Below are 14,643 nucleotides of genomic sequence, written 5' to 3'. Positions count from 1 at the left end.
TGGGAGGGCATTCCACAGGGTGGGTGCCACTACCGAGAAGGCCCTCTGCCTAGTTCCCTGTAACTTCTCACAGTGAGGGAACCACCAGAAGGCCCTCGGCGCTGGACCTCAGTATCGGGACAGAACGATGTAAAGAAACAATGTAAAGGAATCAGCAGGAGAAAAAGTATTTCCCATCACTGCATCCCACTATTTGGAAGAGGGAACATAATGGCCCTGTCAGGTAGCAGACTTTGCAATAATCTGGAATAAGGGGAACCACTTCCATCGATATTTCTTGTTTATAGATACTCAGTTGCACCCTGAAAGTCCACAGCAAAGTAATTCCTTTCACGTAGCTTTGCTTAGACTCCTCCCGGATTAAAATGCGTGATTTCCAGGCACGCTCATTACAACGCGATTTTGAAATGCAGACATTTTATGGGTCTTCCGTTCGCGGTAGCAAAAGGTCTTTGTCTGTATTTTGGAGAACAACAACATCTGAAAAACAAGGCCAGGAATCAATGCCCAGAAAGATGAATCACAAAATCTTCCCAGGGGGAGCCCTGGCCTTCTACAGATTGCCGGAAAGCGGGTCAACTGCTCTTTCCCAAAACACACACAAACCGATCCCGGCGAGCTCAATGCTTTGCATCTCGCAAAACCGACAGAGGGTTTTTAACTCATTTTGGGCACGCCAGACATCGAGGACCCCATGAGATGTGTTAACATTTCCTTGAGATGATTCACAAGGTGGGATGAGAGTGCAAAAGGACATGTCTCATTGAAGCTGGAAAGAGGAACAGGGCTACAACACAAAATCCTGGGGGAGGAAGGTAAAAAAAATGAAATTAGTGCAAGAAAGAAATTACTAGTGCAATTATTATTATTAGTGCAATTACTATTATTAGTGCAATTATATTATTAGTGCAATTATATTATTATTATTATTATTATTATTATTATTATTATTATTATTATTATCTACTTTGCATGCAGAAGGTCCCAGGTTCAATCCCCAGCATCTCTAGGCAGGGCTGGGATTATCCTTTGCCTGAAACCCTGGAGAGCTGCTACCAGCCAGTGTAGACAATACTGAACTAGGTGAGCCAATGGCAGCTTCCTATGTTCCTGTGTCTTACGATAAGGTCTGTAACTCAGTGGCAGAGCATCGGCTTTCCATTCAGAAGGTCCCAGATTCAATTCCTGGCATCCCCAGGTAGGCCTGAGTGTGTCTCTTGACTGGAGAGATGCTGCCAGCCAGTGTAGACTGCACTGACTTAGATGGACGAACGGTCTGATTCAGCATAAGACAACCTCCTTGAGATTTCTTAACGCACTGCAAACAGCCAAGCTGAAATTTCTCTTACGTTCCCGAGGAAACACCTGAGATTTAATCTTCTCATCCCACCCCTGTGAAACAAGAAAGCCACTTTATAGAATCTCCCGTGAATGTTTTCCAGCAATTCTGAGGCCATTTCCACACACACTGCCTGCAAAAGGCCTGGGGCTTTGTAGAAGATCAAGGGGGTGGAACGAGTCCCCTATTATTATTATTGTTGTTGTTGTTGTTAGAGATTTTGTTGATTTACAAAAGTGTGCAATGTCTCTCTCGTGTTCCCCCCCCCCCATGTAACATTTTTACAAATCAGTTTCATTTATTGAGACATTAGGAAGAAAAGGGGGAAAGAGGTGGAGAGGGGAAAGATGGGTGGGGGTCGGGTGGCAATTTTTCTATTTTACTTAATATATGTAGGGTTTGGTGTCAGCGTTGTTTGTGCAGGTTCTCTGCTATTCACTTGTGTTCCTTTGCTGATGAGAGAGGTTGGGGTTGGCCTAGGGTGTGGTTGTTCATATGTGGTGGGCTGTGGTGGTCTTTGTTTTCATGTGTGAGTGGGGTGGGTGAGTGTTTTGGATCAGGTTAGCCATATTGATTTGTATGCTGTTGGTGGATTTTTGTCATTGTCTTGTTCGGCTGTGTATGTGATAAAGGGCAGCCATACCTTTAAGAAGGTGTCTTCTTCTATTTGTCCCTGTGTCAGTTTCAGTTTATTGGTTAATTTTTCTAGTAGGGCTGTTTCCCATACTATTTGGTACCATTGGTCCATGCTTACTCCTGACAGGTCTCTCCAATGTCTGGCTATGATACTTCTGGCTGCTGAAAGTAGGTGGGTTATGAGTTCTTTGTGGTGTAAGTGGGCATTATTGTATTGGAAGATGTTTAGTAAGGCCAATTCTGGGGTGATTTCTAATACTTGCTTGGTTATTTTACATATTTCTCGTATGGTGGTTGTCCAGAATGGTTGGATTTGGGGGCAATCCCACCACATGTGGAGGTATGTGCCTGTGGAGGTGCACCCTCTCCAGCATTTTGGTGAGGTTCCTGGGCGTATTAGTGCTAGTTTTCTTGGTGTTAGGTACCACCTGTAGGTGAGTTTCAGAGTGAGTTCTTTTCTTTTTGTTGATATGGATTTAAAGGGGGGGTTAGACCACATTGGAGTGAGTCCCCTATGAGGAAAGCTGAGTAAGAGGTGAGATTATAGAACTGGCACTAGAACACATGAGCTTCTAATGAAGCTGAATGTTGGGAGATTTGGGACAGGTAAAAATAAAGGATTTAGTCACGCAGCAAATAGTTAAACTACAGAACTTGCTTCTGCAGGAGACAGTAATGGCTACCAACATGGATGGTGTAGTGGAAATGTGGAAGACAATTGTATTTCGAGGAGTTAGGTGGCATGTCCCTTTCCGTTAACATCCCCAGTTTGAGGTCTGCTGGATTCTTGAGTTTCACACACCTGTCGTGAGTTTATTGGGTTCGTCTGTGTTGCAAGTGCTGGCTGGAGGCCGGCTGCAGGTAGTGGGAGACTCTCAGCTGCTCTGTATTAATCATGAGTAATGCCAGGTGCAGGGACGCAGGTGGCGCTGTAGGTTAAACCACAGAGCCTAGGACTTGCCGATCAGAAGGTCGGCAGTTCAAATCCCCGCGACGGGGTGAGCTCCCGTTGCTCGGTCCCTGCTCCTGCCAACCTAGCAGTTCGAAAGCATGTCAAAGTGCAAGTAGATAAATAGGTACAGCTGCAGCGGGAAGGTAAACGGCGTTTCCGTGTGCTGCTCTGGTTCTCCAGAAGTGGCTTAGTCATGCTGGCCACATGACCCGGAAGCTGTACGCCGGCTCCCTCAGCCAATAAAGCGAGATGAGCGCCGCAACCCCAGAGTCGGTCACGACTGGACCTAATGGTCAGGGGTCCCTTTACCTTTGCTTTAATGCCAGGTGCACTTGATTACATCAAGGCAGGCTATAAAAGCCATAGGTGGGAGGGGCCCGGAGAGCTTCTGCCCACATCAAAGGACCTGATGCTAGGAGACCAATGGTCGGGCTCTTTCTCCTGCTGCTCTACCTGGTAGCTGGGTAGCTGAAGGGGAGATTGGGTAGCCCCTGTTGGGTATGTTTTATTTTATGCTTTGCATGCCTGCTGTTTATTTGTTAATCAAACTGTTTTTGTTCCCCTTCCACCTCCTCATTCCTTTTGTCCTGATATGTTTGGAAAGAACTGCTGTATTTGGCAGCTCAGATGGTATTAAGTAAATTCATGTAGTGTAGGTAAGGGCATCAATGGCTACTACTCGTTGTGGCCTTAGGCTACTGATTGCCTGCCTCTGCAGTAGCTCACAATACTGTGCATTTTGCGTTTCCTAAACTTCTGCTATTTCATGAAGGATGCAATTTTACCTTAGATCCCAACTCAATTTCCAGTTTTTAATATTTAAAAATAATAGGGATGGGGAAGCCTCACATCAATTTGGGAGATGCTATACAGCCCCCTCCCACCTGAGGAATAAATAAACTAAAACGGTCTAGGGTGGTTTTCACCTCCTCCTTTAAAAAAAAAAAAGCAAAAGCGCTTCATTTAAATTAATTAAACTGCATTTCCTGTGGCCGTTAATCACTCTGTATTTGTTAATCTAATTACCACTGTATTGATCAATGGGCGGAATAATGATTTGAATAAATGGAATTAAAATTAAGCTATCCAATTATTAATAATGAGGATGCTTGCTAAGTGGGAGTGAAATGAAAAGGCTTGATTGATTCCCAGCTATCTTGCAGGAGGTAAGAGGAGGCAAAGGCAGGGGTTGGGGGAGGAAACAGAAAACCTGCAATGGGTGTGCCAGCTATTGCAAAATATCAGGCCTCCCCCTTGATATAGCAGCCAACAGCCTCTAATGCCATTAAGATACTTGAACCCTTCTTGTTATTTATAGCTGCATTCATTGATTTGGATACCACCTTTTGAGCTAATGACCCTCAAGGCAGCTTGCAATGGGTTGTAATAATAGACATGAACATGTCATAATGCAAACCTCAGTAGAGCATCACCCAGTAGTCCTTAATGGCCAGCCTAATGGATGGAACCAGAAGGTAGTCCCAGGTCAACTGGCAAATTGAAGCTGGATGTACTTTCCGGCAGAGGGCAAAGAAACAAGCTCCTTGCAGCTGCTCCTTCCCTGGCCTATGGATGGGGCCAGGCTGACCTTCCCCCTACAGTGACCTCCTTTGGGGGACAGGAGGTACCAGTGGTGTAGCATGGGGGGGCAGCGGCCTCAGCCCAATATACCTGAAGGAGCTTCTCCACCCCCATCGTTCAGCCCTGGACACTGAGGTCTAGCTCCGAGGGCCTTCTGGCGGTTCCCTCACTGTGAGAAGTGAGGTTACAAGTAGCAGTGCCCGCCCTGTGGAACGCCCTCCCACCAGATGTCAAGGAAATAAGCAACTTTCTGACTTTTAGAAAACATCTGAAGGCAGACCTGTTTAGGGAAGTTTTTAGTGTTTGGTATTTTATGTTACAGATAGGTAGCCGTGTTGGTCTGCCATAGTCAAAACAAAACAAATTTCTTCCAGTAGCACCTTAAAGACCAACTAAGTCAGTTCTTGGTATGAGCTTTCGTGTGCATGCACACTTCTTCAGATACACTGAAACAGAAGTTTCCAGACCCTTCTATATAGTGAGAAGGTGGGGAGGGGTATTACTCAGAAGGGTGGTGGGAATGGGTGATTGGCAGATAGCTGTGATGAGCCTGTTGACGACTCTTAACGACTGCAATAGGTCTTACAGGAAAAAGCAAGGGGTGAAAAGGTGAAAAATGGCTTTGTCATGTATAATGAGATAAGAATCCAAGGTCTTTGTTCAGACCAGGTTTCTCCATGGTTTTAAGTTTGGTGATAAGTTGTAATTCAGCAGCTTCTCTTTCCAGTCTATTTCTGAAATTCCTTTGTAGTAAAACAGCTACTTTGAGATCTTGTATAGAATGTCCTGGGAGATTGAAGTGTTCTCCTACTGGTTTCTCTGTCTTGTGATTCCTGATGTCCGATTTATGTCCGTTTATTCTTTGGCGTAAGGTCTGGCCTGTTTGTCCAATATAGAGAGCTGAAGGACACTGTTGGCATTTTATGGCATACACAATGTTAGACGATGAGCAATTAAATAGTCCCGAGATGGTATGTGTGATGTTGTTGGGGCCAGTAATGGTGTTGTCCGGGTGTATGTGGCAGCAAAGTTGGCATCTGGGTTTATTGCAGGCTCTGGTGCCAGTGTCCGTGTTAGGTCTGGTTGTAGTATTATTGTGGGTTAGGAGTTGTTTAAGACTGGGTGGCTGTCTGTAGGCAATGAAAGGTCTTCCTCCCAGAGCTTGAGAAAGAGAACTGTCATTGTCCAGGAGAGGTTGTAGATCTCTGATGATGCGTTGTACTGTTTTAACTTGGGAGCTGTATGTGATGACTAGAGGTGTTCTGTTATTTTCTTTTTTGGGTCTGTCTTGTAGCAAGTTCTCTCTGGGTATCAGTCTGGCTCTGTTGATCTGTTGTCTAACTTCATCTGTTGGGTATTTTAGTTCTAAAAAGGTTTGCTGTAGATCTCTTAGGTGAGAGTCTCTGTCTGTAGAATTGGAACAGATGCGGCTGTAACGTAGTGCCTGGCTATATACAATGGACTGTTTGGTATGTTTGGGATGGTAGCTAGAGGCATGTAGATATGTTTGTCAGTCAGTTGGTTTACGGTATAAGGTGGTGTCTATGTGCCCATCCTGTATTTTTATAGTAGTGTCCAAAAAATGTATTTCTTGCATAGATTGATTCATTGTTAGGTTGATTGTGGGGTGAAAATCATTGAATTTCTGGTGCAAGGTGTTCAGGGTCTGTTGACCATGTGTCCAGATGATAAAAACATCGTCAATGTATCGCAGGTACAAGAGAGGTTTGAGTGGGTCACCCATTCCCACCACCCTTCTGAGTAATACCCCTCCCCACCTTCTCACTATATAGAAGGGTCTGGAAACTTCTGTTTCAGTGTATCTGAAGAAGTGTGCATGCACACGAAAGCTCATACCAAGAACTGACTTAGTTGGTCTTTAAGGTGCTACTGGAAGAAATTTGTTTTGTTTTGGTATTTTATGGTTTTTTTTAATATTCTTTTGGGGGCCGCCCAGAGTGGCTGGGGAGGCCCGGCCAGATGGGCGCAGTGGCGTAGCGTGGGTTGTCAGCACCCGGGGCAAGGCAAGTAATTTGCGCCCCCAAACCGTGGATTTTAGCGTGCCCCCTTTCAATGCAGAGAGACTTACCTGCAACGGCGGCTTCCCCACGTCTCCTCGAGTCCTCCCGCCTCCTGCTCAGCAGCTCAGCCAATTGCATGCATTCACCTTTCGGCCAATGAGGAAGTGGATCCCACTTCCTGATTGGCTAGGAGAAGGATCCATGTGACAATAGCGAAATTTTTGCGAAATCTGTGACAGCGCTGAGAGAGAGTGAGTGAGCCAGGTAGGGGCAGAGAGCTGCGAGTGCAAGCATGCGCCCCCCAGATGTTGCACCCGGTGTGGCCGGCCACCCCTGCACCCCCCTGCCACGCCACTGGATGGGCGGGGTATAAATAATAAATTATTGTGATGATGATGATGATTGTGATTGTGATTATTGCCCTGGGCACACAATTAGGACGACACAAACCAGCCCCCCACCCCCCAATCCCCGGTTCATTTGTTTTTGTAACTGTGTGGAACCCAGTTCAGCTACTGACTGACTGATTGTGTGACTGCAGAAATGGATAAGAGCCCCCCATCCAAACAATGACTATCATCAGTGCAGGTAAGAAAAAAAATAATTTCATTTTTTAACATCTACAATACTGTCTTATTTATTTTATAGTACAGTACATTGATTATTGCTTTCATTTTATGGATCAATGGTCTCCTTAGATAGTAAAATTCATGTGATATTGCTGTTTGAGGCGTTGTTTTTAAAAGTCTGGAATGGATTGATCTGTTTTGCATCACTTTCTATGGGAAAGTGTGCTTTGGTTTTGGAACGCTTTGGTTTTGGAACGGACTTCCGTAACAGATTGAGTTCGAGAACCAAGGTACTACTGTATTATTGATTGATTGATTGATTGATTGATTGATTGATTGATTGATTGATTTTATATACCGCCCCACACCCAGAGGTCTCAGGGCATTTTTCAGGACAGGAAATCCTGCTGCTCTCTCCTGACATCCTCTTTAGCTTTATGCTCATCCCTGCCTTGTCATCCTGGGCCAATAATGCTCTGATTAACATTCAGAGCCTGCTTATTAGGCAACGGGGAGCCGCTTCTGGGTTTTAAGGGGACGGCACAGCAATATGGCTCAGGTTTATAGATTCATATGTTGCATCACATTCATATTTGATTATGTTTTCTCTTCTGGGAATATTAAAAAGATTATTGCATTCCTTTTGTTCTAGCTTCCTCCACAAAACCTGTGTGCGATGATGTAGGATGCATTGGGTCTAGTGATAAGGGCTGCTTTTGCACATGAAGGTGGGGAGAAATTGGGGCTCTCTGGGTAAAGGCTGCCAGAGGGGCTTCCATACAATAGATTAACACAAGACAGTCCTGCCCACAGGGTTGCCATCTAAAAAGCATGACACACAAGGCGAAAGGGACAGGGAGGGAAGAGGAAAAAAGCAAACTCAGACTCTTAAATAGAAGTCCATGCCATCACCAGCTAGCATAGAAACAGCCTGATGGAGCTAGTCTTTCAGAAAGGCTGATGGAATTAGTCCTCGTCTCTCCCACCAAGGCAGCCAGACCACCATTCACAGCAGCTGTTTTTCCCATGAAACTAGAGAGGAACACATAGGAATCACGAATGCAGCATAGTCGTTATTTTTATTCATATGCTTAAGATAATTTATATGCCTTCCTATGCACAAACCACAAGGTGGTTTACAACAAGGCAAACAGATAGAAATCAATAAAACCCATCCAACAGCACAATCATTCGAAAAACACGCAACAAATAGCAAAAGATTAATGACCGATCAGAGTAGCAGCAATCGGAGCTCTCCTGCTCCAAACACTCACTGAAAAAGATTCATCTTAACTAACCATTTAATAGTACAGAGAGACGGGGTCAGGCGCACCTTACTAGGGAGGTGATTCCACATAAGAGGAGCTGCCGCTGACAGGGGACAAGGGTTCAGGCAGGGAATATCCACAGGAGAGATACCACAGGATATTGAACCAAGGCCTTCTGCATGAAAGCAGATGCTATGCACTAAGCCATGGACCCTCAGTTGCGGCCAGTGTGGTGTAGTGGTTAAGAGCCATAGACTCGTAATCTAGTGAACCGGGTTCGCGTCTCCGCTCCTCCACATGCAGCTGCTGGGTGACCTTGGGCTAGTCACACTTCTCTGAAGTCTCTCAGCCCCAGTCACCTCACAGAGTGTTTGTTGTGGGGGAGGAAGGGAAAGGAGAATGTTAGCTGCTCTGAGACTCCTTCGGGTAGTGATAAAGCGGGATATCAAATCCAAACTCCTCTTCTTCTTCTCAGTTATCCCTTAGTTATCTTAGGTGGGTCACAAGCCCGAGTCCCCACCAGGTATTTATCAGTTGCAGTGACGTAGCATGGGTTGCCATCACCCGGGACAGCGCAGAGCAGGTAGGTGGGTGGATAGGAGGGAAAAGGATAAAGCATGCATGTGCATTCAACTGCCGTTTGGCGTCCACGTCACCCAGGAGATCGCAGTCACAGAGATAAGAAGAGTTGTTCCATTGTCCAGGGAAATCATTTCTTGGTTTGTATGAAGAAGCCATTTTCAGCGGAGCTGTATCGAGGCAGCACTGAGTGTTGAAATTTTGCACCCCCCTAACAATTTTACGCCCAAGGAAACTGTCCCTGTGCCCCCCCCCGACAAACACACTACGCCACAGATCACTTGACACTCTCTTTTTCTGCTTCTGCTTCTTTCTGTCTTTTAGATGCGGCAGCCATTTTGTGCCTCGTCATACCCACCCAGCAGCCATTTTGTGATAGACACACATGACACTTTCTCAACGTTCCAAACATGCCAAATTTCCCCTCTCCCAAAAAAATCTTGCTAGCTTTTGCTAGTCAGTGCCTCGCTCCCAGGGCTCCTGATCCAAACCTGAAAACATCTGACACTTAGATAACTTGCATGCTGGGCCAACGTGGATTGATTTGGTGACAGCCCACTGAATCCCTCCTCAGGATCCTCAGCTTCCAAGTCTTTGAGCTCCTTCTACCACTCATGATGGAAGTGGAAGGACATGAACTGGCAGGACAACAGGGAGGAGGAAGATCCTGGCAGGGGTTATAGCTGAGACTAGAACACACTTGGGCAAGCTGGGATGGGAAAGAGAAGTTTGTGTAGGAAGTACTCACGGGGTGACAAGGGGGTCAATTGGGGTCAATGCACAGGAACCAAAGCAGCAGGGCTGTCAGGTAGCAGAGGAACCAACCCCCATGGCAGGTTGCCAGAAACGGATAAGACAACGGCTCAGGACCGCAATACCTCAAGGACCGCCTCTTTCCATATGAACCTACCCGGACCCTGAGATCATCTTCTGAGGCCCTTCTTCATGTGCCTCATTCTCAAGATGTCCAGAGGGTGGCAGCACCCCGTCTGTGGAATGCTCTCCCCAGTGAAATTCGCCTGGCACCTTCATTATTCACCTTTAGGCGCCAGGCAAAAACGTTCCTTTTTAACCAGGCCTTTGGTTGACCCGATGGACATCCTATACCCTTTTAAAATGTGGCTCTTTGGGGGTGGGGTGTTATTGTTCTTATTTTGATTTTATAGATTGTGATTTTATTCTGTCAACTGCCCTGAGACCTCTGGGTATAGGGCAGTATATCAATTAATTAAGACAAGGAAAAGTCCTTACCATCTACTTTTTTATTCAATATTTACAGAGATAGGCTTGGGAATGCAGCCTAAACAGGGCTGCCTTCAGATGTCTTCTAAAAGTCAGGGAGTTGTTTATTTCTTCAACATCTGACAGGAGGGCATTCCACAGGCTGGGCACCACTACCGAGAAGGCCCTCTGCCTGGTTCCCTGTCACCTCGCTTCTTGCAGTGAGGGAACCACCAGAAGGCCCTTGGAGCTGGAACTTAGTGTCCAGGCTGAACGATGGGGGTGGAGATGCTCCTTCAAAGCATGCTCTCACAACACTGCATCCTCATGGGGCCCGGAGGAAAGGAGTCATCCCAAGTCTACAGGAAAGGCAGTAAATTATGGCTCAGAAATCATTGCTGTCCTGGAAGCAGTGTGGGCCCCCTAGGAGGTGGCAGTAGTCCTCTGCCAAGCACATCAGAAAGGACAAATTGAAATCAAAAGGAAACTGAAGGACAGATTTGGCAGCCAAAGCAGCTGCAGAATGGCAATCACCTGAGAAAGGAGCTGTCAGCATTGAGGAACAAGTTAGCATCCCCATATTATTGTGTGGAATGTCTAGGATTCTTGTCAGAATGAGATCCATTTCGGTGGGGGCCAAGGTGAGTGCCTCAGCCACCCACAGAAAACCGTGCCATCTGCAGTCAGAGTTCCCCTCAGGCTACCCGGTGGATTTTGCAATACAGTGGTACCTCGGCTTACAGACGCTTCAGGTTACAGACTCCGCTAACCCAGAAATAGTACCTTGGGTTAAGAACTTTGCTTCAGGATGAGAACAGAAATGGTGTGGCGGCGGCAGCGGGAGGCCCCATTAGCTAAAGTGGTACCTCAGGTTAAGAACAGTTTCAGGTTAAGAACGAACCTCCAGAATGAACTAAGTTCTTAACCCGAGGTACCACTGTACCCCTCTTCCACTCGGTGGAATGCAATGTTATCATTCTTTATCCATTTGGGTGTAATGGCGGTTCTCTGCAACTGGAGGCAAACTCCATCTTTCACTTAGCAAACGGGAGTCGGAAAGGGCCGTGACGATAGATCCCTGTTTGACGTTGTCGGCAGGTTGAGTCAGCCACGAGCAGCACCGTCTCGGGCACCGTTCATTTTTCATTTTCACCCCCTTGCCTTCATTTCACCACTAATCTAATCCTTCTGCCAACGCTCCGTTCCCTGATGGCCGCAGAAACTCCCCTCTTGCCTATACATGCGATATTACTCCTATAGATCACCGCTTTTAGAATTTAAAGTTGTAATTACTGCAAAGTATTTACTTGGTAATCGGGAAACAAACTCCCTCTTTTTCTTCCCTGCCACCGGTCCAGCCGTCTTCGCAGCCATCATGAACTGCCATCTCAACCGGCACATGCCTGGAATGCCAATAACTTTCCGGGAAGGGTCCCTGGACTGCAATCGCTGCAGTCACGGGCTCCAACTGCCGGAGTGAACTTTAACAAAATCAATTGAATCCAGAGGACCAATATGAATGCTGTTGAACTTTGGACTATTATCTGAAATAACTGTGACTGACAAAAACGGTTCTCTGGGTAACCTTTTTGCAGGGCTCTCGCGCAGCCCCCTTTAGCGATACCCGTTTATTGAGAGAATCCCACGGGGTAATTAAGTGGCCGCTGATTGCCTTGAAATATTGCACGGCCAAGAAAAATGATCCCTTTCTCTAATGACAGCCAGGTACCATTTTCCTCTAAAGGTGGATAAAGGGCTTCCTCTCTCTCTTTCTCAGGAACGAGTGCTGAGATTCAATTTCTGTGTCTCTCTCTCTCCCGCGCTCCCATTTTATTCCATTGTGCGAAAGGCCACGGTTTTCAAGCTGGGGGCAGGGGGAATCCCTTTATGCACCATTGTTCGTTTTAAACTTCTGCTGAATAGGAGCTCGCGCCAGCTTTATTCCTGGAGGCATACAAGAAATGCCTCTGAATCTGTGTCTTGGGTGGAGTTGCTGCTGAGAGCTCAGCTTTGCTGCTTGCGGGAAATGTCGGATCTGGCCCTAAGCAAGGCCTGCAGTAGATCTGCTGGCTGGGATGGCTTCGCTTATAACATACGCTCCAACTTTTTCCAAGATAAATCCGGAACATACCCCTAACTAGTGGCGTCGCAAGGGGGGCGGTGCACCCTGGGTGCTATGTCTGGGGGTTGACAAGAAGGCACCCCGCGGGGTGCTCGCCCCCCCCCCGGCACGGCAGCACAAGCAGCCATCGTGCCACCTCAGCTGCATGTGGAGGATCCTCCATTCATGGCTGGAGCTGCAAGCAGAGGATCCCGCCACCGTCCATACAGCATTCGAGTAGCGCCGGGAGCAAACCGCTACATACAAATGCATGCACTGTATGTAGCGATGCCACACATGCGCTGTACATAGTGGTTTGCCACTGCCGGCGCCCAAGCACCATATGGATGGCGGTGGGATCCCTCCGTCGCTGCTACAGCAGCAAGCGGAGGATCCCACCACCAGCACTGCAGCCACGAGCAGAAGATCCCACCACCGTCTGTACAGCACTCGAGCGGCGCCCGTGGGAAACCATTACATACAACACATGCGCGATGTCACACACATGCGCTGTATGTAGCGACGCCGCACATGCATCCTACATAGCAACGCCACACATGCATCGTACATAGTGTATAGCAGTCAACTTTTTCCCTTTCTTGCGCGGATCCTATTTGGAATAAGGGAATTTCCCTTTTAAAAAAGGAAACGTTGACAGCTATGACGTAGCGGCGCAACGCATGCGCAGCCGGCAGTTTACCCCACCCCAGGTATCGGTGAGCCTTCGTTCGCCCCTACCCCTAACCATGCCACCTCACCCCTGCTCAGGCCACTTCAGCCCGCCACTGCCACTGCCACTTTCCCTGTGTGGCCTAGCCACTCAAACTGCCACCACATAGGCCACATCAGCCTGGCACCCCACCGCTCACCTCCCTGCCAGCTCAGACCGCTTTGGCCCACCATGGCTGCTGCCGCCACCCCACCACCCCACAACCTTACCTTCACCTGCTGGGCTCTCGCTTCTCCTAAGCTGCTTCCAGAAGTGCATCAGCGGCCATGGCGGGCTGTGGCTGAGACCTAGAGATAGAGGAGGTTTTGCCACAGTGGCTGTGGAGGCAGCCTTGGCCTCGCCATAGCAGTTGCAGAGGAAGGGGGACATCTGGAAATTAAAACAGAAGCCTTCTCTAGATCCAGGATGTCCCATTCAAAGTGGAGCAGGTGGAAGGTCTATTATAAAGTGGAAGTGTGTGGCCAAGTGGAAGAACAGCTGTTTGCATGCAGAAGGTCCCAGTTTCAATTGCCAATGGCATCTCCAGCTATGGCTGGGAATGTCTCTTACCTGAAACCCTGGGGGTGGCTGCCAGTCAGTGTCAACAGCACTGAGATGAATGGACCAATAGTCTGGCTCAGTTAAAGCCATCTTCCCATGTTCCTGTTTGGGAAGGGCCAAGTAGCAGAACATCTGCTTTTCATTCAGTAGGTCCCAGATTCAGTTCTTGGCAGAATCTACAGGTTCGGGCTGAGAATGTTGTCATTGAATTCTATTCAGTATTGATCCAGAGTAGATTCCAATGTATAGTTAGCAGAGTAAAAACTTAGCACATTGCAGAATTCCCCAAAAAATAGACCAGAGACAATTAATATTTCATCTAGCAGAGCTTTACTGCTACTAAAGGCAATTGAGCATAATGGTTACAAATCCAATACATTCAGGATTGGCACTGTCATAAGAAATCCAGTTGCAGCAGACTTAACTTAAACTTACAATAACTTATAATAAATCTAAACCTTAACACTAAGCATACTATGTACAGAACACCACACCAGGAGGAAAAATAGATAGAAAAGAGTGAATCCCAGGCTCCTTCTGGCCTTACTTTTATAGTCAGCATTACCTTGATAGAAAGAGGTAACAGAACCAGTTTAAGCCAGCTGTACTCATCTTCTCTGAAAGAATAACCCAAACATCATGAACCTTCTGCTTCTTTCTTTCACACAGAGAAGCCTCCAGAACCCTCTTGAATTAATTAGAATAGGAAAGATCTCTACACATCAGATCAATACTTTCTGCACCAGGAAAATGCAAATTGGCAAATGTCCCCTGCTTGAAAACCTGGAGAACCACTGCCAGTCAGTGTAGACAGTACTGAGGTAAATGGGCCAATGGTCAGACTTGGTTCAGGCAGCTTCCTGCGATGAGCTACACCAAGCCAAGAGGCTTGAATGGGTCCACTGACACTCCTTATACAGACTTGCTCAGGTATCTGCTTTTCCTGGCCACAAATGAGCTCCACCTCATCCCACCCTCAACTGCAAGGTATCCAGGTCTGTCGATTGGCCCTGCCTGAAACTCAGTGCTCTTCCTCTCTTTGCTCAACACTCGCACACAGCGCAAGCACAAGCACATCTCTGCTCCATCACTTCCAAATTCCATTT

The 14,643-nt window shown here is 47.1% G+C and overlaps 1 long non-coding RNA gene across 1 annotated transcript; it reads left to right on the top strand.

Annotated features, from left to right (window-relative positions):
• The first annotated feature begins 1,994 nt into the window (after positions 1–1,994).
• On the top strand, positions 1,995–11,963 carry LOC309330506. Its single transcript, XR_014151455.1, has 2 exons — positions 1,995–4,551; positions 11,525–11,963. It is a non-coding gene; the product is annotated as an uncharacterized lncRNA (long non-coding RNA).
• Positions 11,964–14,643: the final 2,680 nt, after the last annotated feature.

Source organism: Podarcis erhardii (genome assembly GCF_964252035.2).
Source record: "Podarcis erhardii genome assembly, chromosome: 15".
Lineage (NCBI taxonomy): Eukaryota > Metazoa > Chordata > Lepidosauria > Squamata > Lacertidae > Podarcis > Podarcis erhardii.
The sequence above is the reverse complement of the archived record's forward strand: the minus strand, read 5'-3'. Positions and strand labels throughout refer to the sequence as shown.